This window comes from Dermacentor variabilis, unplaced genomic scaffold, assembly GCF_050947875.1.
Source record: "Dermacentor variabilis isolate Ectoservices unplaced genomic scaffold, ASM5094787v1 scaffold_16, whole genome shotgun sequence".
NCBI classification, from domain to species: Eukaryota; Metazoa; Arthropoda; class Arachnida; order Ixodida; family Ixodidae; genus Dermacentor; species Dermacentor variabilis.
This window is the reverse complement of record NW_027460324.1, coordinates 7,187,019-7,202,204: the sequence shown is the minus strand read 5'-3', so window position 1 is coordinate 7,202,204 and position 15,186 is coordinate 7,187,019.

Genomic DNA, 15,186 nt, shown 5'->3' with positions numbered 1-15,186 from the left:
CTCGATGCGCTGATTCGCGCAGTCCGAGGTGTCGACGCGCGAAATTCGTAGCCGTGGGCTCGAGGAGTCAAACCTCGATGCGCTCACGCGCAGTCCTAGGTGTCGACACGCGAAATTTCTAGCCGCGGGCTCGAGGAGTCGACCCTCAATGCGCTTATTCGCGCAGTCCGAGGTGTCGACAAGCAAATTTCATAGCCGCGGGCTCGAGGAGTCGACCCTCGATGCATGTATTCGCGCAGTCCGAGGTGCCGACGGGCGAAATGCCTTGTTGCAGGCTCGAGGAGTCGACACTCGATGCTCTTGTTCGCGCAGTTCGAGGTGCCGAAGCACGAAATTCCTAGCCGCGGGCTCGAGGAGTCAACCCTCGATGCACTTATTCGCGCAGTCCGAGGTGCCGACGCGCGAAATGCCTAGCCGCGGGCTCGAGGAGTCGACACTCGATGTGCTCATTCGTGCAGTCTGAGGTGCTGACCCGCGAAATGCCTAGCCGCGGGCTCGAAGAGTCGACCCTCGATGCACTTATTCGCGCAGTCCGAGGTGCCGACGCGCGAAATGCCTAGCCGCGGGCCCGAGGAGTCAACCCTCGATGCGCTTATTCGCGCAGTCCGAGGTGTCGACGCGCGAAATTCCTAGCCGCGGGCTCGAGGTGTTAAACCTCGATGCACTTATTCGCGCAGTCCGCGGTGCCGACGCGCGAAATGCCTTGTCACGGGCTCGAGGAGTCGACACTCGACGCGCTTGTTCGCGCAGTCCGAGGTGTCGACGCGCGAAATTCGTACCCGCGGGCTCGAGGAGTCCACCCTCGATGAACTTATTCACGCAGTCAGAGGTGTCGATGCGCGAAAGGCCTAGCCGCGGGCTCGAGGAGTCGACCCTCGATGCACGTATTCGCGCAGTCCGAGGTGCCGACGCACGAAATGCCTTGTTGCGGGCTCGAGGAGTCGACACTCGATGCGCTTGTTCGCGCAGTTCGAGGTGCCGAAGCACGAAATTCCTAGCCGCGGCTCGAGGAGTCGACCCTCGATGCGCTTATTCGCGCAGTCCGAGGTGCCGACGCGCGAAATGCCTAGCCGCGTGCTCGAGGAGTCAACCTTCGATGCGCGTATTCGCTCAGTCCGAGGTGTCGACGCGCGAAATTCGTAGCCGCGGGCTCGAGGAGTCGACCCTCGATGCGCTTATTCGCGCAGTCCGAGATGTCGACAAGCGAATTTCATAGCCGCGGGCTCGAGGACTCGACCCTCGATGCGCTTATTCGCGCAGTGCGAGGTGTCGACGCGTGATATCCCTAGCCGCGGGCTCGAGGAGTCAACCTTCGATGCGCTTATTCGCTCAGTCAGAGGTGTCGACGCGCGAAATTCGTAGCCGCGGCCTCGAGGAGTCGACCCTCGATGCGCTTATTCGCGCAGTCAGAGGTGTCGACAAGCGAAATTCCCATCCGAGGGCTCGAGGAGTCGACCCTCGATGAGCTTATTCGCGCAATCCGAGGTGCCGACGCGCGAAATTCCTAGCCGCGGCCTCGAGGAGTCGACCCTCGATGCGCTTATTCGCGCAGTCCGAGGTGTCGACGCGCGAAATGCCTAGCCACAGGTTGGAGGAGTCAACCCTCGATGCGCTGATTCGCGCAGTCCGAGGTGCCGACGCGCGATATCCCTAGCCGCGGGCTCGAGGAGTCAACCTTCGATGCGCATATTCGCTCAGTCCGAGGTGACGACGCTCGAAATTCGTAGCCGCGGCCTCGAGGAGTCGACCCTCGATGCGCTTATTCGCGTAGTCAGAGGTGTCGACACGCGAAATTCCCATCCGCGGGATCGAGGAGTCGACCCTCGATGAGCTTATTCGCGCAATCCGAGGTGCCGACGCGTGAAATTCCTAGCCGCGGCCTCGAGGAGTCGACCCTCGATGCGCTTATTCGCGCAGTCCGAGGTGTCGACGCGCGAAATGCCTAGCCACAGGTTCGAGGAGTCAACCCTCGATGCGCTGATTCGCGCAGTCCGAGGTGTCGACGCGCGAAATGCCTAGCCGCGGGCTCGAGGAGTCGACACTCGATGTGCTCATTCGTGCAGTCCGAGGTGCTGACCCGCGAAATGCCTAGCCGCGGGCTCGAAGAGTCGACCCTCGATGCGCTTATTCGCGCAGTCCGAGGTGCCGACGCGCGAAATGCCTAGCCGCGGGCTCGAGGAGTCAACCCTCGATGCGCTTATTCGCGCAGTCCGAGGTGTCGACGCGCGAAATTCCTAGCCGCGGGCTCGAGGTGTCAAACCTCGATGCACTTATTCACGCAGTCCGCGGTGCCGACGCGCGAAATGCCTTGTCACGGGCTCGAGGAGTGGACACTCGACGCGCTTGTTCGCGCAGTCCGAGGTGTCGACGCGCGAAATTCGTACCCGCGGGCTCGAGGAGTCCACCCTCGATGAACTTATTCAAGCAGTCAGAGGTGTCGATACGCGAAAGGCCTAGCCGCGGGCTCGAGGAGTCCACCCTCGATGCGCTTATTCGCGCAGTCCGAGGTGTCGACGCGTGATATCCCTAACCGCGGGCTCGAGGAGTCAACCTTCGATGCGCTTATTCGCTCAGTCCGAGGTGTCGACGCGCGAAATTCGTAGCCGCGGCCTCGAGGAGTCGACCCTCGATGCGCTTATTCGCGCAGCCCGAGGTGTCGACACGCGAAATTCCCATCCGCGGGCTCGAGGAGTCGACCCTCGATGCGCTTATTCGCGCAGTCCGAGGTGTCGACGCGCGAAATGCCTAGCCACAGGTTCGAGGAGTCAAACCTCGATGCGCTGATTCGCGCAGTCCGAGGTGTCGACGCGCGAAATTCGTAGCCGCGGGCTCGAGGAGTCGACCCTCGATGCACGTATTCGCACAGTCCGAGGTGCCGACGCGCGAAATGCCTTGTTGCGGGCTCGAGGAGTCGACACTCGATGCGCTTGTTCGCGCAGTTCGAGGTGCCGAAGCACGAAATTCCTGGCCGCGGGCTCGAGGAGTCAACCCTCGATGCACTTATTCGCGCAGTCCGAGGTGCCGACGCGCGAAATGCCTAGCCGCGTGCTCGAGGAGTCAACCTTCGATGCGCTTATTCGCTCAGTCCGAGGTGTGGACGCGCGAAATTCGTAGCCTCGGGCTCGAGGAGTCGACCCTCGATGCGCTTATTCGCGCAGTCCGAGATGTCGACAAGCGAATTTCATAGCCGCGGGCTCGAGGACTCGACCCTCGATGCGCTTATTCGCGCAGTGCGAGGTGTCGACGCGTGATATCCCTAGCCGCGGGCTCGAGGAGTCAACCTTCGATGCGCTTATTCGCGCAATCCGAGGTGCCGACGCGCGAAATTCCTAGCCGCGGCCTCGAGGAGTCGACCCTCGATGCGCTTATTCGCGCAGTCCAAGGTGTCGACGCGCGAAATGCCTAGCCACTGGTTCGAGGAGTCAACCCTCGATGCGCTGATTCGCGCAGTCCGAGGTGTCAACGCGCGATATCCCTAGCCGCGGGCTCGAGGAGTGAACCTTCGATGCGCTTATTCGCTCAGTCCGAGGTGTCGACGCTCGAAATTCGTAGCCACGGCCTCGAGGAGTCGACCCTCGATGCGCTTATTCGCGCAGTCAGAGGTGTCGACACGCGAAATTCCCATCCGCGGGCTCGAGGAGTCGACCCTCGATGAGCTTATTCGCGCAGTCCGAGGTGCCGACGCGCGAAATGCCTAGCCGCGGGCTCGAGGAGTCAACCCTCGATGCGCTTATTCGCGCAGTCCGAGGTGTCGACGCGCGAAATTCCTAGCCGCGGGCTCGAGGTGTCAAACCTCGATGCACTTATTCACGCAGTCCGCGGTGCCGACGCGCGAAATGCCTTGTCACGGGCTCGGGGAGTCGACACTCGACGCGCTTGTTCGCGCAGTCCGAGGTGTCGACGCGCGAAATTCGTACCCGCGGGCTCGAGGAGTCCACCCTCGATGAACTTATTCACGCAGTCAGAGGTGTCGATACGCGAAAGGCCTAGCCGTGGGCTCGAGGAGTCCACCCTCGATGCGCTTATTCGCGCAGTCCGAGGTGTCGACGCGTGATATCCCTAACCGCGGGCTCGAGGAGTCAACCTTCGATGCGCTTATTCGCTCAGTCCGAGGTGTCGACGCGCGAAATTCGTAGCCGCGGCCTCGAGGAGTCGACCCTCGATGCGCTTATTCGCGCAGCCCGAGGTGTCGACACGCGAAATTCCCATCCGCGGGCTCGAGGAGTCGACCCTCGATGAGCTTATTCGCGCAATCCGAGGCGCCGACGCGCGAAATTCCTAGCCGCGGCCTCGAGGAGTCGACCCTCGATGCGCTTATTCGCGCAGTCCGAGGTGTCGACGCGCGAAATGCCTAGCCACAGGTTCGAGGAGTCAAACCTCGATGCGCTGATTCGCGCAGTCCGAGGTGTCGACGCGCGAAATTCGTAGCCGCGGGCTCGAGGAGTCGACCCTCGATGCACGTATTCGCGCAGTCCGAGGTGCCGACGCGCGAAATGCCTTGTTGCGGGCTCGAGGAGTCGACACTCGATGCGCTTGTTCGCGCAGTTCGAGGTGCCGAAGCACGAAATTCCTGGCCGCGGGCTCGAGCAGTCAACCCTCGATGCACTTATTCGCGCAGTCCGAGGTGCCGACGCGCGAAATGCCTAGCCGCGTGCTCGAGGAGTCAACCTTCGATGCGCTTATTCGCTCAGTCCGAGGTGTCGACGCGCGAAATTCGTAGCCTCGGGCTCGAGGAGTCGACCCTCGATGCGCTTATTCGCGCAGTCCGAGATGTCGACAAGCGAATTTCATAGCCGCGGGCTCGAGGACTCGACCCTCGATGCGCTTATTCGCGCAGTGCGAGGTGTCGACGCGTGATATCCCTAGCCGCGGGCTCGAGGAGTCAACCTTCGATGCGCTTATTCGCGCAATCCGAGGTGCCGACGCGCGAAATTCCAAGCCGCGGCCTCGAGGAGTCGACCCTCGATGCGCTTATTCGCGCAGTCCGAGGTGCCGACGCGCGAAATGCCTAGCCGCGGGCTCGAGGAGTCGACACTCGATGTGCTCATTCGTGCAGTCCGAGGTGCTGACCCGCGAAATGCCTAGCCGCGGGCTCGAGGAGTCAACCCTCGATGCGCTTATTCGCGCAGTCCGAGGTATCGACGCGCGAAATTCCTAGCCGCGGGCTCGAGGTGTCAAACCTCGATGAACTTATTCACGCAGTCAGAGGTGTCGATACGCGAAAGGCCTAGCCGCGGGCTCGAGGAGTCGACACTCGATGCGCTTATTCGCGCAGTCCGAGGTGCCGACGCGCGAAATGCCTAGCCGCGGGCTCGAGAGTCGACCCTCGATTCGCTTATTCGCGCAGTAGGAGGTGCCGACTCGCGAAATGCCTAGCCGCGGGCTCGAGGAGTCAAACCTCGATGCGCTTACGCGCAGTCCGAGGTTTCGACACGCGAAATTCCTAGCCGCGGGCTCGAGGAGTCGACCCTCGATGCGCTTATTCGCGCAGTCCGAGGTGCCGACGCGTGAAATGCCTAGCCGCGGGCTCGAGGAGTCGACCCTCGATGCGCTTATTCGCGCAGTCCGAGGTGCCGACGCACGAAATTCCTAGCCGCGGGCTCGAGGAGTCGACCCTCGATGCGCTTATTCGCGCAGTCCGAGGAGCCGACGCCCAAAATGACTAGCCGGGGGCTCGAGGAGTCAACCCTCGCTGCGCTTATTCGCGCAGTCCGAGATGTCGACACTCGAAATTCCTAGCCACGGGCTCAAAGAATCGACCCTCGACGCGCTTCTTCGCGCTGTCCGAGGTGTCGACACTCGAAATTCCTAGCCGCGGGCTCAAAGAATCGACCCTCGATGCGCTTCTTCGCGCAGTCCGAGGTGTCGACGCCCGAAATGCCTAGCCGCGGGCTCGAGGAGTCGACCCTCGATGCACTTATTCGCGCAGTCCTAGGTGCCGACGCGCGAAATGCCTTGTCACGGGCTCGAGGAGTTGACACTCGACGCGCTTGTTCGCGCAGTCGGAGGTGCCGAAGCATGAAATTCGTAGCCGCGGGCTCGAGGAGTCGACCCTCTATGCGCTTATTCGCGCAATCCGAGGAGCCGACGCGCGAAATGTCTAGCCGCGAGCTCGAGGAGTCAACCCTCGATGCGCTTATTCGCACAGTCCGAGGTGCCGACGCGTGAAATGCCTAGCCGCGGGCTCGAGGAGTCGACCCTCGATGCGCTTATTCGCGCAGTCCGAGGTGCCGACGCACGAAATTCCTAGCCGCGGGCTCGAGGAGTCGACCCTCGATGCGCTTATTCGCGCAGTCCGAGGAGCCGACGCGCGAAATGACTAGCCGGGGGCTCAAGGAGTCAACCGTCGCTGCGCTTATTCGCGCAGTCCGAGGTGTCGACACTCGAAATTCCTAGCCGCGGGCTCGAGGAGTCGACCCTCGATGCGCTTATTCGCGCAGTCCGAGGAGCCGACGAGCGAAATGACTAGCCGGGGGCTCGAGGAGTCAACCCTCGCTGCGCTTATTCGCGCAGTCCGATGTGTCGACACTCGAAATTCCTAGCCGCGGGCTCAAAGAATCGACCCTCGACGCGCTTCTTCGCGCTTTCTGAGGTGTGGACACTCAAAATTCCTAGCCGCGGGCACAAAGAATCGACCGTCGATGCGCTTCTTCGCACTGTCCGAGGTGCCGACGCGCGAAATGCCTAGCCGCGGGCTCGAGGAGTCAACCCTCGATGCGCTTATTCGCGCAGTCCGAGGTGTCGATGCGCGAAATTTCTAGCCGCGGGCTCGAGGTGTCAAACCTCGATGCACCTATTCGCGCAGTCCAAGGTGCCGACGCGCGAAATGCATTGTCACGGGCTCGAGGAGTTGACACTCGGCGCACTTGTTCGCGCAGTCCGGGGTGCCGAAGCACGCAATTCGTAGCCGCGGGCTCGAGGAGTCGACCCTCGATGCGCTTATTCGCGCAGTCCGAGGAGCCGACGCGCGAAATGCCTAGCCGCGGGCTCGAGGAGTCGACCCTCGATGCGCTTCTTCGTGCAGTCCGAGGTGCCGCTCGCGAAATGCCTAGCCGCGGCCTCGAGGAGTCAACCCTGGATGCGCTTACTCGCGCAGTCCGAGGTGTCGATGCGCAAAATTCCTAGTCGCGGGCTCCAGGAGTCAACCCTCGATGCGCTGATTCGCGCAGTCCGAGGTGTCGACGCGCGAAATACCTAGCCACGGGTTCGAGGAGTCAACCTTCGATGCGCTTATTCGCGCAGTCCGAGGTGTCGATACGCGAAATTCCTAGCCGCGGGCTCGAGGAGTCCACCCACAATGCGCTTATTCGCGCAGGTCGAGGTGCCGACGCGCGAAATGCGTAGCCGCGGGCTCGAGGAGTCGACCCTCGATGCGCTTATTCGCGCAGTCCGAGGTGTCGACGCGCGAAATGCCTAGCCGCGGGCTCGAGGAATCAACCCTCGATGCGCTTATTCGCGCAGTCCGAGGTGTCGACAAGCGAACTTACTAGCCGCGGGCTCGAGGAGTCCACCCACAGTGCACTTATTCGCGCAGTCCGAGTTGCCGACGCGCGAAATGCCTAACCGCGGGCTTGAGGAATCGATCCTCGATGCGCTTATTCGCGCAGTCCGAGGTGCCGCTCGCGAAATGCCTAGCCGCGGGCTCGAGGAGTCAACCCTGGATGCGCTTACTCGCACAGTCCGAGGTGTCGATGCGCAAAATTCCTAGCCGCGGGCTCCAGGAGTCAACCCTCGATGCGCTGATTCGCGCAGTCCGAGGTGTCGACGCGCGAAATGTCTAGCCACGGGTTCGAGGAGTCAACACTCGATGCGCTTATTCGCGCAGTCCGAGGTTTCGACACGCGAAATTCCTAGCCGCAGGCTCGAGGAGTCGACCCTCGATGCGCTTATTCGCGCAGTCCGAGGTGCCGACGCGTGAAATGCCTAGCCGCGGGCTCGAGGAGTCGACCCTCGATGCGCTTATTCGCGCAGTCCGAGGTGCCGACGCACGAAATTCCTAGCCGCGGGCTCGAGGAGTCGACCCTCGATGCGCTTATTCGCGCAGTCCGAGGAGTCGACGCCCGAAATGACTAGCCGGGGGCTCGAGGAGTCAACCATCGCTGCGCTTATTCGCACAGTCCGAGGTGTCGACACTCGAAATTCCTAGCCACGGGCTCAAAGAATCGACCCTCGACGCGCTTCTTCGCGCTGTCCGAGGTGTCGACACTCGAAATTCCTAGCCGCGGGCTCAAAGAATCGACCCTCGATGCGCTTATTCGCGCAGGTCGAGGTGCCGACGCGCGAAATGCGTAGCCGCGGGCTCGAGGAGTCGACCCTCGATGCGCTTATTCGCACAGTCCGAGGTGCCGACGCGCGAAATGCCTAGCCGCGGGCTAGAGGAGTCGACAATGGATGCGCTTATTCGCGCAGTCGGAGGTGTCGACGCGAGAAATTCCTAGCCGCGGCCTCGAGGAGTCGACAATCGATGCGCTTATTCGTGCAGTCCGAGGTGCCGAAGCACGAAATTCGTAGCCGCGGGCTCGAGGAGTCGACCCTCGATGCGCTTATTCGCGCAATCCGAGGAGCCGACGCGCGAAATGTCTAGCCGCGGATTCGAGGAGTCGACCCTCGATGCGCTTACTCGCGCAGTCCGAGGTGTCGATGCACAAAATTCCTAGCCGCGGGCTCCAGGAGTGAACCCTCGTTGCGCTCATTCGCGCAGTCCGAGGTGTCGACGCGCGAAATTCGTACCCGCGGGCTCTAGGAGTCCACTCTCGATGCGCTTATTCACGCAGTCAGAGGTGTCGACGCGCGAAATGCCTAGCAGCGGGCTCTAGGAGTCAACCCTAGATGCGCTTATTCGCGTAGTCCGAGGTGTCGATACGCGAAATTCCTAGCCGCGGGCTCGAGGAGTCCACACACAATGCGCTTATTCGGGCAGGTCGAGGTGCCGACGCGCGAAATGCCTAGCCGCGGGCTCGAGGAGTCGACCCTCGATGCACTTATTCGCGCAGTCCAAGGTGCCGACGCGCGAAATGCATGGTCACGGGCTCGAGGAGTTGATACTTGACGCGCTTGTTCGCGCAGTCCGAGGTGCCGAAGCACGCCATTCGTAGCCGCGGGCTCGAGGAGTCGACCCTCGATGCGCTTATTCGCGCAGTCCGAGGAGCCGACGCGCGAAATGCTTAGCCGCGGGCTCGAGGAGTCGACCCTCGATGCGCTTATTCGCGCAGTCCGAGGTGCCGCTCGCGAAATGCCTAGCCGCAGGCTCGAGGAGTAAACCCTGGATGCGCTTACTCGCGCAGTCCGAGGTGTCGATGCGCAAAATTCCTAGCCGCGGGCTCCAGGAGTCAACCCTCGATGCGCTGATTCGCGCAGTCCGAGGTGTCGACGCGCAAAATGCCTAGCCACGGGTTCGAGGAGTCAACCCTCGATGCGCTTATTCGCGCAGTCCGAGGTGTCGATACGCGAAATTCCTAGCCGCGGGCTCGAGGAGTCCACCCACAATGCGCTTATTCGCGCAGGTCGAGCTGCCGACGCGCGAAATGCGTAGCCGCGGGCTCGAGGAGTCGACCCTAGAGGCGCTTATTCGCACAGTCCTAGGTGCCGACGCGCGAAATGCCTAGCGGCGGGCTTGAGGAGTCAACAATGGATGCGCTTATTCGCGCAGTCGGAGGTGTCGACGCGAGAAATTCCTAGCCGCGGCCTCGAGAACTCGACCCTCGATGCGCTTATTCGCGCAGTTCGAGGTGTCGACAAGCGAAATTACTAGCCGCGGGCTCGAGGAGTCGAGCCTCGATGCGCTTATTCGCGCAGTCTGAGGTGCCCAAGCACGCAATTCGTAGCCGCGGGCTCGAGGAGTCGACCCTCGATGCGCTTATTCGCGCAGTCGGAGGAGCCGACGCGCGAAATGCCAAGTCGCGGGCTCCAGGAGTCGACCCTCGATGCGCTTATTCGCGCAGTCCGAGGTGCCGCTCGCGAAATGCCTAGCCGCGGGCTCGAGGAGTCAACCCTGGATGCGCTTACTCGCACAGTCCGAGGTGTCGACAAGGGAAATTACTAGCCGCGGGCTCGAGGAGTCGAGCCTCGATGCGCTTATTCGCGCAGTCCGAGGAGTCGACGCGCGAAATGCCTAGCCACAGGTTCGAGGAGTCAAACCTCGATGCGCTGATTCGCGCAGTCCGAGGTGTCGACGCGCGAAATTCGTAGCCGTGGGCTCGAGGAGTCAAACCTCGATGCGCTTACGCGCAGTCCTAGGTGTCGACACGCGAAATTCCTAGCCGCGCGGCTCGAGGAGTCGACCCTCGATGCGCTTATTCGCGCAGTCCGAGGTGTCGACAAGCGAATTTCATAGCCGCGGGCTCGAGGAGTCGACCCTCGATGCACTTATTCGCGCAGTCCGAGGTGCCGACGCGCGAAATGCGTTGTTGTGGGCTCGAGGAGTCGACACTCCATGCGCTTGTTCGCGCAGTCCGAGGAGCCGACGAGCGAAATGACTAGCCGGGGGCTCGAGGAGTCAACCCTCGCTGCGCTTATTCGCGCAGTCCGATGTGTCGACACTCGAAATTCCTAGCCGCGGGCTCAAAGAATCGACCCTCGACGCGCTTCTTCGCGCTGTCCGAGGTGTGGACACTCAAAATTCCTAGCCGCGGGCTCAAAGAATCGACCGTCGATGCGCTTCTTCGCGCTGTCCGAGGTGCCGACGCGCGAAATGCCTAGCTGCGGGCTCGAGGAGTCAACCCTCGATGCGCTTATTCGCGCAGTCCGAGGTGTCGATGCGCGAAATATCTAGCCGCCGGCTCGAGGTGTCAAACCTCGATGCGCTGATTCGTGCAGTCCGAGGTGCCGACGCGCGAAATGCCTAGCCGCGGGCTCGAGGAGTCGACCCTCGATACACTTATACGCGCAGTCCAAGGTGCCGACGCGCGAAATGCATTGTCACGGGCTCGAGGAGTTGACACTCGGCGCGCTTGTTCGCGCAGTCCGAGGCGCCGAAGCACGCAATTCGTAGCCGCGGGCTCGAGGAGTCGACCCTCGATGCGCTTATTCGCGCAGTCCGAGGAGCCGACGCGCGAAATGCCTAGCCGCGGGCTCGAGGAGTCGACCCTCGATGCGCTTCTTCGTGCAGTCCGAGGTGCCGCTCGCGAAATGCCTAGCCGCGGCCTCGAGGAGTCAACCCTGGATGCGCTTACTCGCGCAGTCCGAGGTGTCGATGCGCAAAATTCCTAGTCGCGGGCTCCAGGAGTCAACCCTCGATGCGCTGATTCGCGCAGTCCGAGGTGTCGACGCGCGAAATACCTAGCCACGGGTTCGAGGAGTCAACCTTCGATGCGCTTATTCGCGCAGTCCGAGGTGTCGATACGCGAAATTCCTAGCCGCGGGCTCGAGGAGTCCACCCACAATGCGCTTATTCGCGCAGGTCGAGGTGCCGACGCGCGAAATGCGTAGCCGCGGGCTCGAGGAGTCGACCCTCGATGCGCTTATTCGCGCAGTCCGAGGTGTCGACGCGCGAAATGCCTAGCCGCGGGCTCGAGGAATCAACCCTCGATGCGCTTATTCGCGCAGTCCGAGGTGTCGACAAGCGAACTTACTAGCCGCGGGCTCGAGGAGTCCACCCACAGTGCACTTATTCGCGCAGTCCGAGTTGCCGACGCGCGAAATGCCTAACCGCGGGCTTGAGGAATCGATCCTCGATGCGCTTATTCGCGCAGTCCGAGGTGCCGCTCGCGAAATGCCTAGCCGCGGGCTCGAGGAGTCAACCCTGGATGCGCTTACTCGCACAGTCCGAGGTGTCGATGCGCAAAATTCCTAGCCGCGGGCTCCAGGAGTCAACCCTCGATGCGCTGATTCGCGCAGTCCGAGGTGTCGACGCGCGAAATGTCTAGCCACGGGTTCGAGGAGTCAACACTCGATGCGCTTATTCGCGCAGTCCGAGGTTTCGACACGCGAAATTCCTAGCCGCAGGCTCGAGGAGTCGACCCTCGATGCGCTTATTCGCGCAGTCCGAGGTGCCGACGCGTGAAATGCCTAGCCGCGGGCTCGAGGAGTCGACCCTCGATGCGCTTATTCGCGCAGTCCGAGGTGCCGACGCACGAAATTCCTAGCCGCGGGCTCGAGGAGTCGACCCTCGATGCGCTTATTCGCGCAGTCCGAGGAGTCGACGCCCGAAATGACTAGCCGGGGGCTCGAGGAGTCAACCATCGCTGCGCTTATTCGCACAGTCCGAGGTGTCGACACTCGAAATTCCTAGCCACGGGCTCAAAGAATCGACCCTCGACGCGCTTCTTCGCGCTGTCCGAGGTGTCGACACTCGAAATTCCTAGCCGCGGGCTCAAAGAATCGACCCTCGATGCGCTTATTCGCGCAGGTCGAGGTGCCGACGCGCGAAATGCGTAGCCGCGGGCTCGAGGAGTCGACCCTCGATGCGCTTATTCGCACAGTCCGAGGTGCCGACGCGCGAAATGCCTAGCCGCGGGCTAGAGGAGTCGACAATGGATGCGCTTATTCGCGCAGTCGGAGGTGTCGACGCGAGAAATTCCTAGCCGCGGCCTCGAGGAGTCGACAATCGATGCGCTTATTCGTGCAGTCCGAGGTGCCGAAGCACGAAATTCGTAGCCGCGGGCTCGAGGAGTCGACCCTCGATGCGCTTATTCGCGCAATCCGAGGAGCCGACGCGCGAAATGTCTAGCCGCGGATTCGAGGAGTCGACCCTCGATGCGCTTACTCGCGCAGTCCGAGGTGTCGATGCACAAAATTCCTAGCCGCGGGCTCCAGGAGTGAACCCTCGTTGCGCTCATTCGCGCAGTCCGAGGTGTCGACGCGCGAAATTCGTACCCGCGGGCTCTAGGAGTCCACTCTCGATGCGCTTATTCACGCAGTCAGAGGTGTCGACGCGCGAAATGCCTAGCAGCGGGCTCTAGGAGTCAACCCTAGATGCGCTTATTCGCGTAGTCCGAGGTGTCGATACGCGAAATTCCTAGCCGCGGGCTCGAGGAGTCCACACACAATGCGCTTATTCGGGCAGGTCGAGGTGCCGACGCGCGAAATGCCTAGCCGCGGGCTCGAGGAGTCGACCCTCGATGCACTTATTCGCGCAGTCCAAGGTGCCGACGCGCGAAATGCATGGTCACGGGCTCGAGGAGTTGATACTTGACGCGCTTGTTCGCGCAGTCCGAGGTGCCGAAGCACGCCATTCGTAGCCGCGGGCTCGAGGAGTCGACCCTCGATGCGCTTATTCGCGCAGTCCGAGGAGCCGACGCGCGAAATGCTTAGCCGCGGGCTCGAGGAGTCGACCCTCGATGCGCTTATTCGCGCAGTCCGAGGTGCCGCTCGCGAAATGCCTAGCCGCAGGCTCGAGGAGTAAACCCTGGATGCGCTTACTCGCGCAGTCCGAGGTGTCGATGCGCAAAATTCCTAGCCGCGGGCTCCAGGAGTCAACCCTCGATGCGCTGATTCGCGCAGTCCGAGGTGTCGACGCGCAAAATGCCTAGCCACGGGTTCGAGGAGTCAACCCTCGATGCGCTTATTCGCGCAGTCCGAGGTGTCGATACGCGAAATTCCTAGCCGCGGGCTCGAGGAGTCCACCCACAATGCGCTTATTCGCGCAGGTCGAGCTGCCGACGCGCGAAATGCGTAGCCGCGGGCTCGAGGAGTCGACCCTAGAGGCGCTTATTCGCACAGTCCTAGGTGCCGACGCGCGAAATGCCTAGCGGCGGGCTTGAGGAGTCAACAATGGATGCGCTTATTCGCGCAGTCGGAGGTGTCGACGCGAGAAATTCCTAGCCGCGGCCTCGAGAACTCGACCCTCGATGCGCTTATTCGCGCAGTTCGAGGTGTCGACAAGCGAAATTACTAGCCGCGGGCTCGAGGAGTCGAGCCTCGATGCGCTTATTCGCGCAGTCTGAGGTGCCCAAGCACGCAATTCGTAGCCGCGGGCTCGAGGAGTCGACCCTCGATGCGCTTATTCGCGCAGTCGGAGGAGCCGACGCGCGAAATGCCAAGTCGCGGGCTCCAGGAGTCGACCCTCGATGCGCTTATTCGCGCAGTCCGAGGTGCCGCTCGCGAAATGCCTAGCCGCGGGCTCGAGGAGTCAACCCTGGATGCGCTTACTCGCACAGTCCGAGGTGTCGACAAGGGAAATTACTAGCCGCGGGCTCGAGGAGTCGAGCCTCGATGCGCTTATTCGCGCAGTCCGAGGAGTCGACGCGCGAAATGCCTAGCCACAGGTTCGAGGAGTCAAACCTCGATGCGCTGATTCGCGCAGTCCGAGGTGTCGACGCGCGAAATTCGTAGCCGTGGGCTCGAGGAGTCAAACCTCGATGCGCTTACGCGCAGTCCTAGGTGTCGACACGCGAAATTCCTAGCCGCGCGGCTCGAGGAGTCGACCCTCGATGCGCTTATTCGCGCAGTCCGAGGTGTCGACAAGCGAATTTCATAGCCGCGGGCTCGAGGAGTCGACCCTCGATGCACTTATTCGCGCAGTCCGAGGTGCCGACGCGCGAAATGCGTTGTTGTGGGCTCGAGGAGTCGACACTCCATGCGCTTGTTCGCGCAGTCCGAGGAGCCGACGAGCGAAATGACTAGCCGGGGGCTCGAGGAGTCAACCCTCGCTGCGCTTATTCGCGCAGTCCGATGTGTCGACACTCGAAATTCCTAGCCGCGGGCTCAAAGAATCGACCCTCGACGCGCTTCTTCGCGCTGTCCGAGGTGTGGACACTCAAAATTCCTAGCCGCGGGCTCAAAGAATCGACCGTCGATGCGCTTCTTCGCGCTGTCCGAGGTGCCGACGCGCGAAATGCCTAGCTGCGGGCTCGAGGAGTCAACCCTCGATGCGCTTATTCGCGCAGTCCGAGGTGTCGATGCGCGAAATATCTAGCCGCCGGCTCGAGGTGTCAAACCTCGATGCGCTGATTCGTGCAGTCCGAGGTGCCGACGCGCGAAATGCCTAGCCGCGGGCTCGAGGAGTCGACCCTCGATACACTTATACGCGCAGTCCAAGGTGCCGACGCGCGAAATGCATTGTCACGGGCTCGAGGAGTTGACACTCGGCGCGCTTGTTCGCGCAGTCCGAGGCGCCGAAGCACGCAATTCGTAGCCGCGGGCTCGAGGAGTCGACCCTCGATGCGCTTATTCGCGCAGTCCGAGGAGCCGACGCGCGAAATGCCTAGCCGCGGGCTCGAGGAGTCGACCCTCGATGCGCTTATTCGC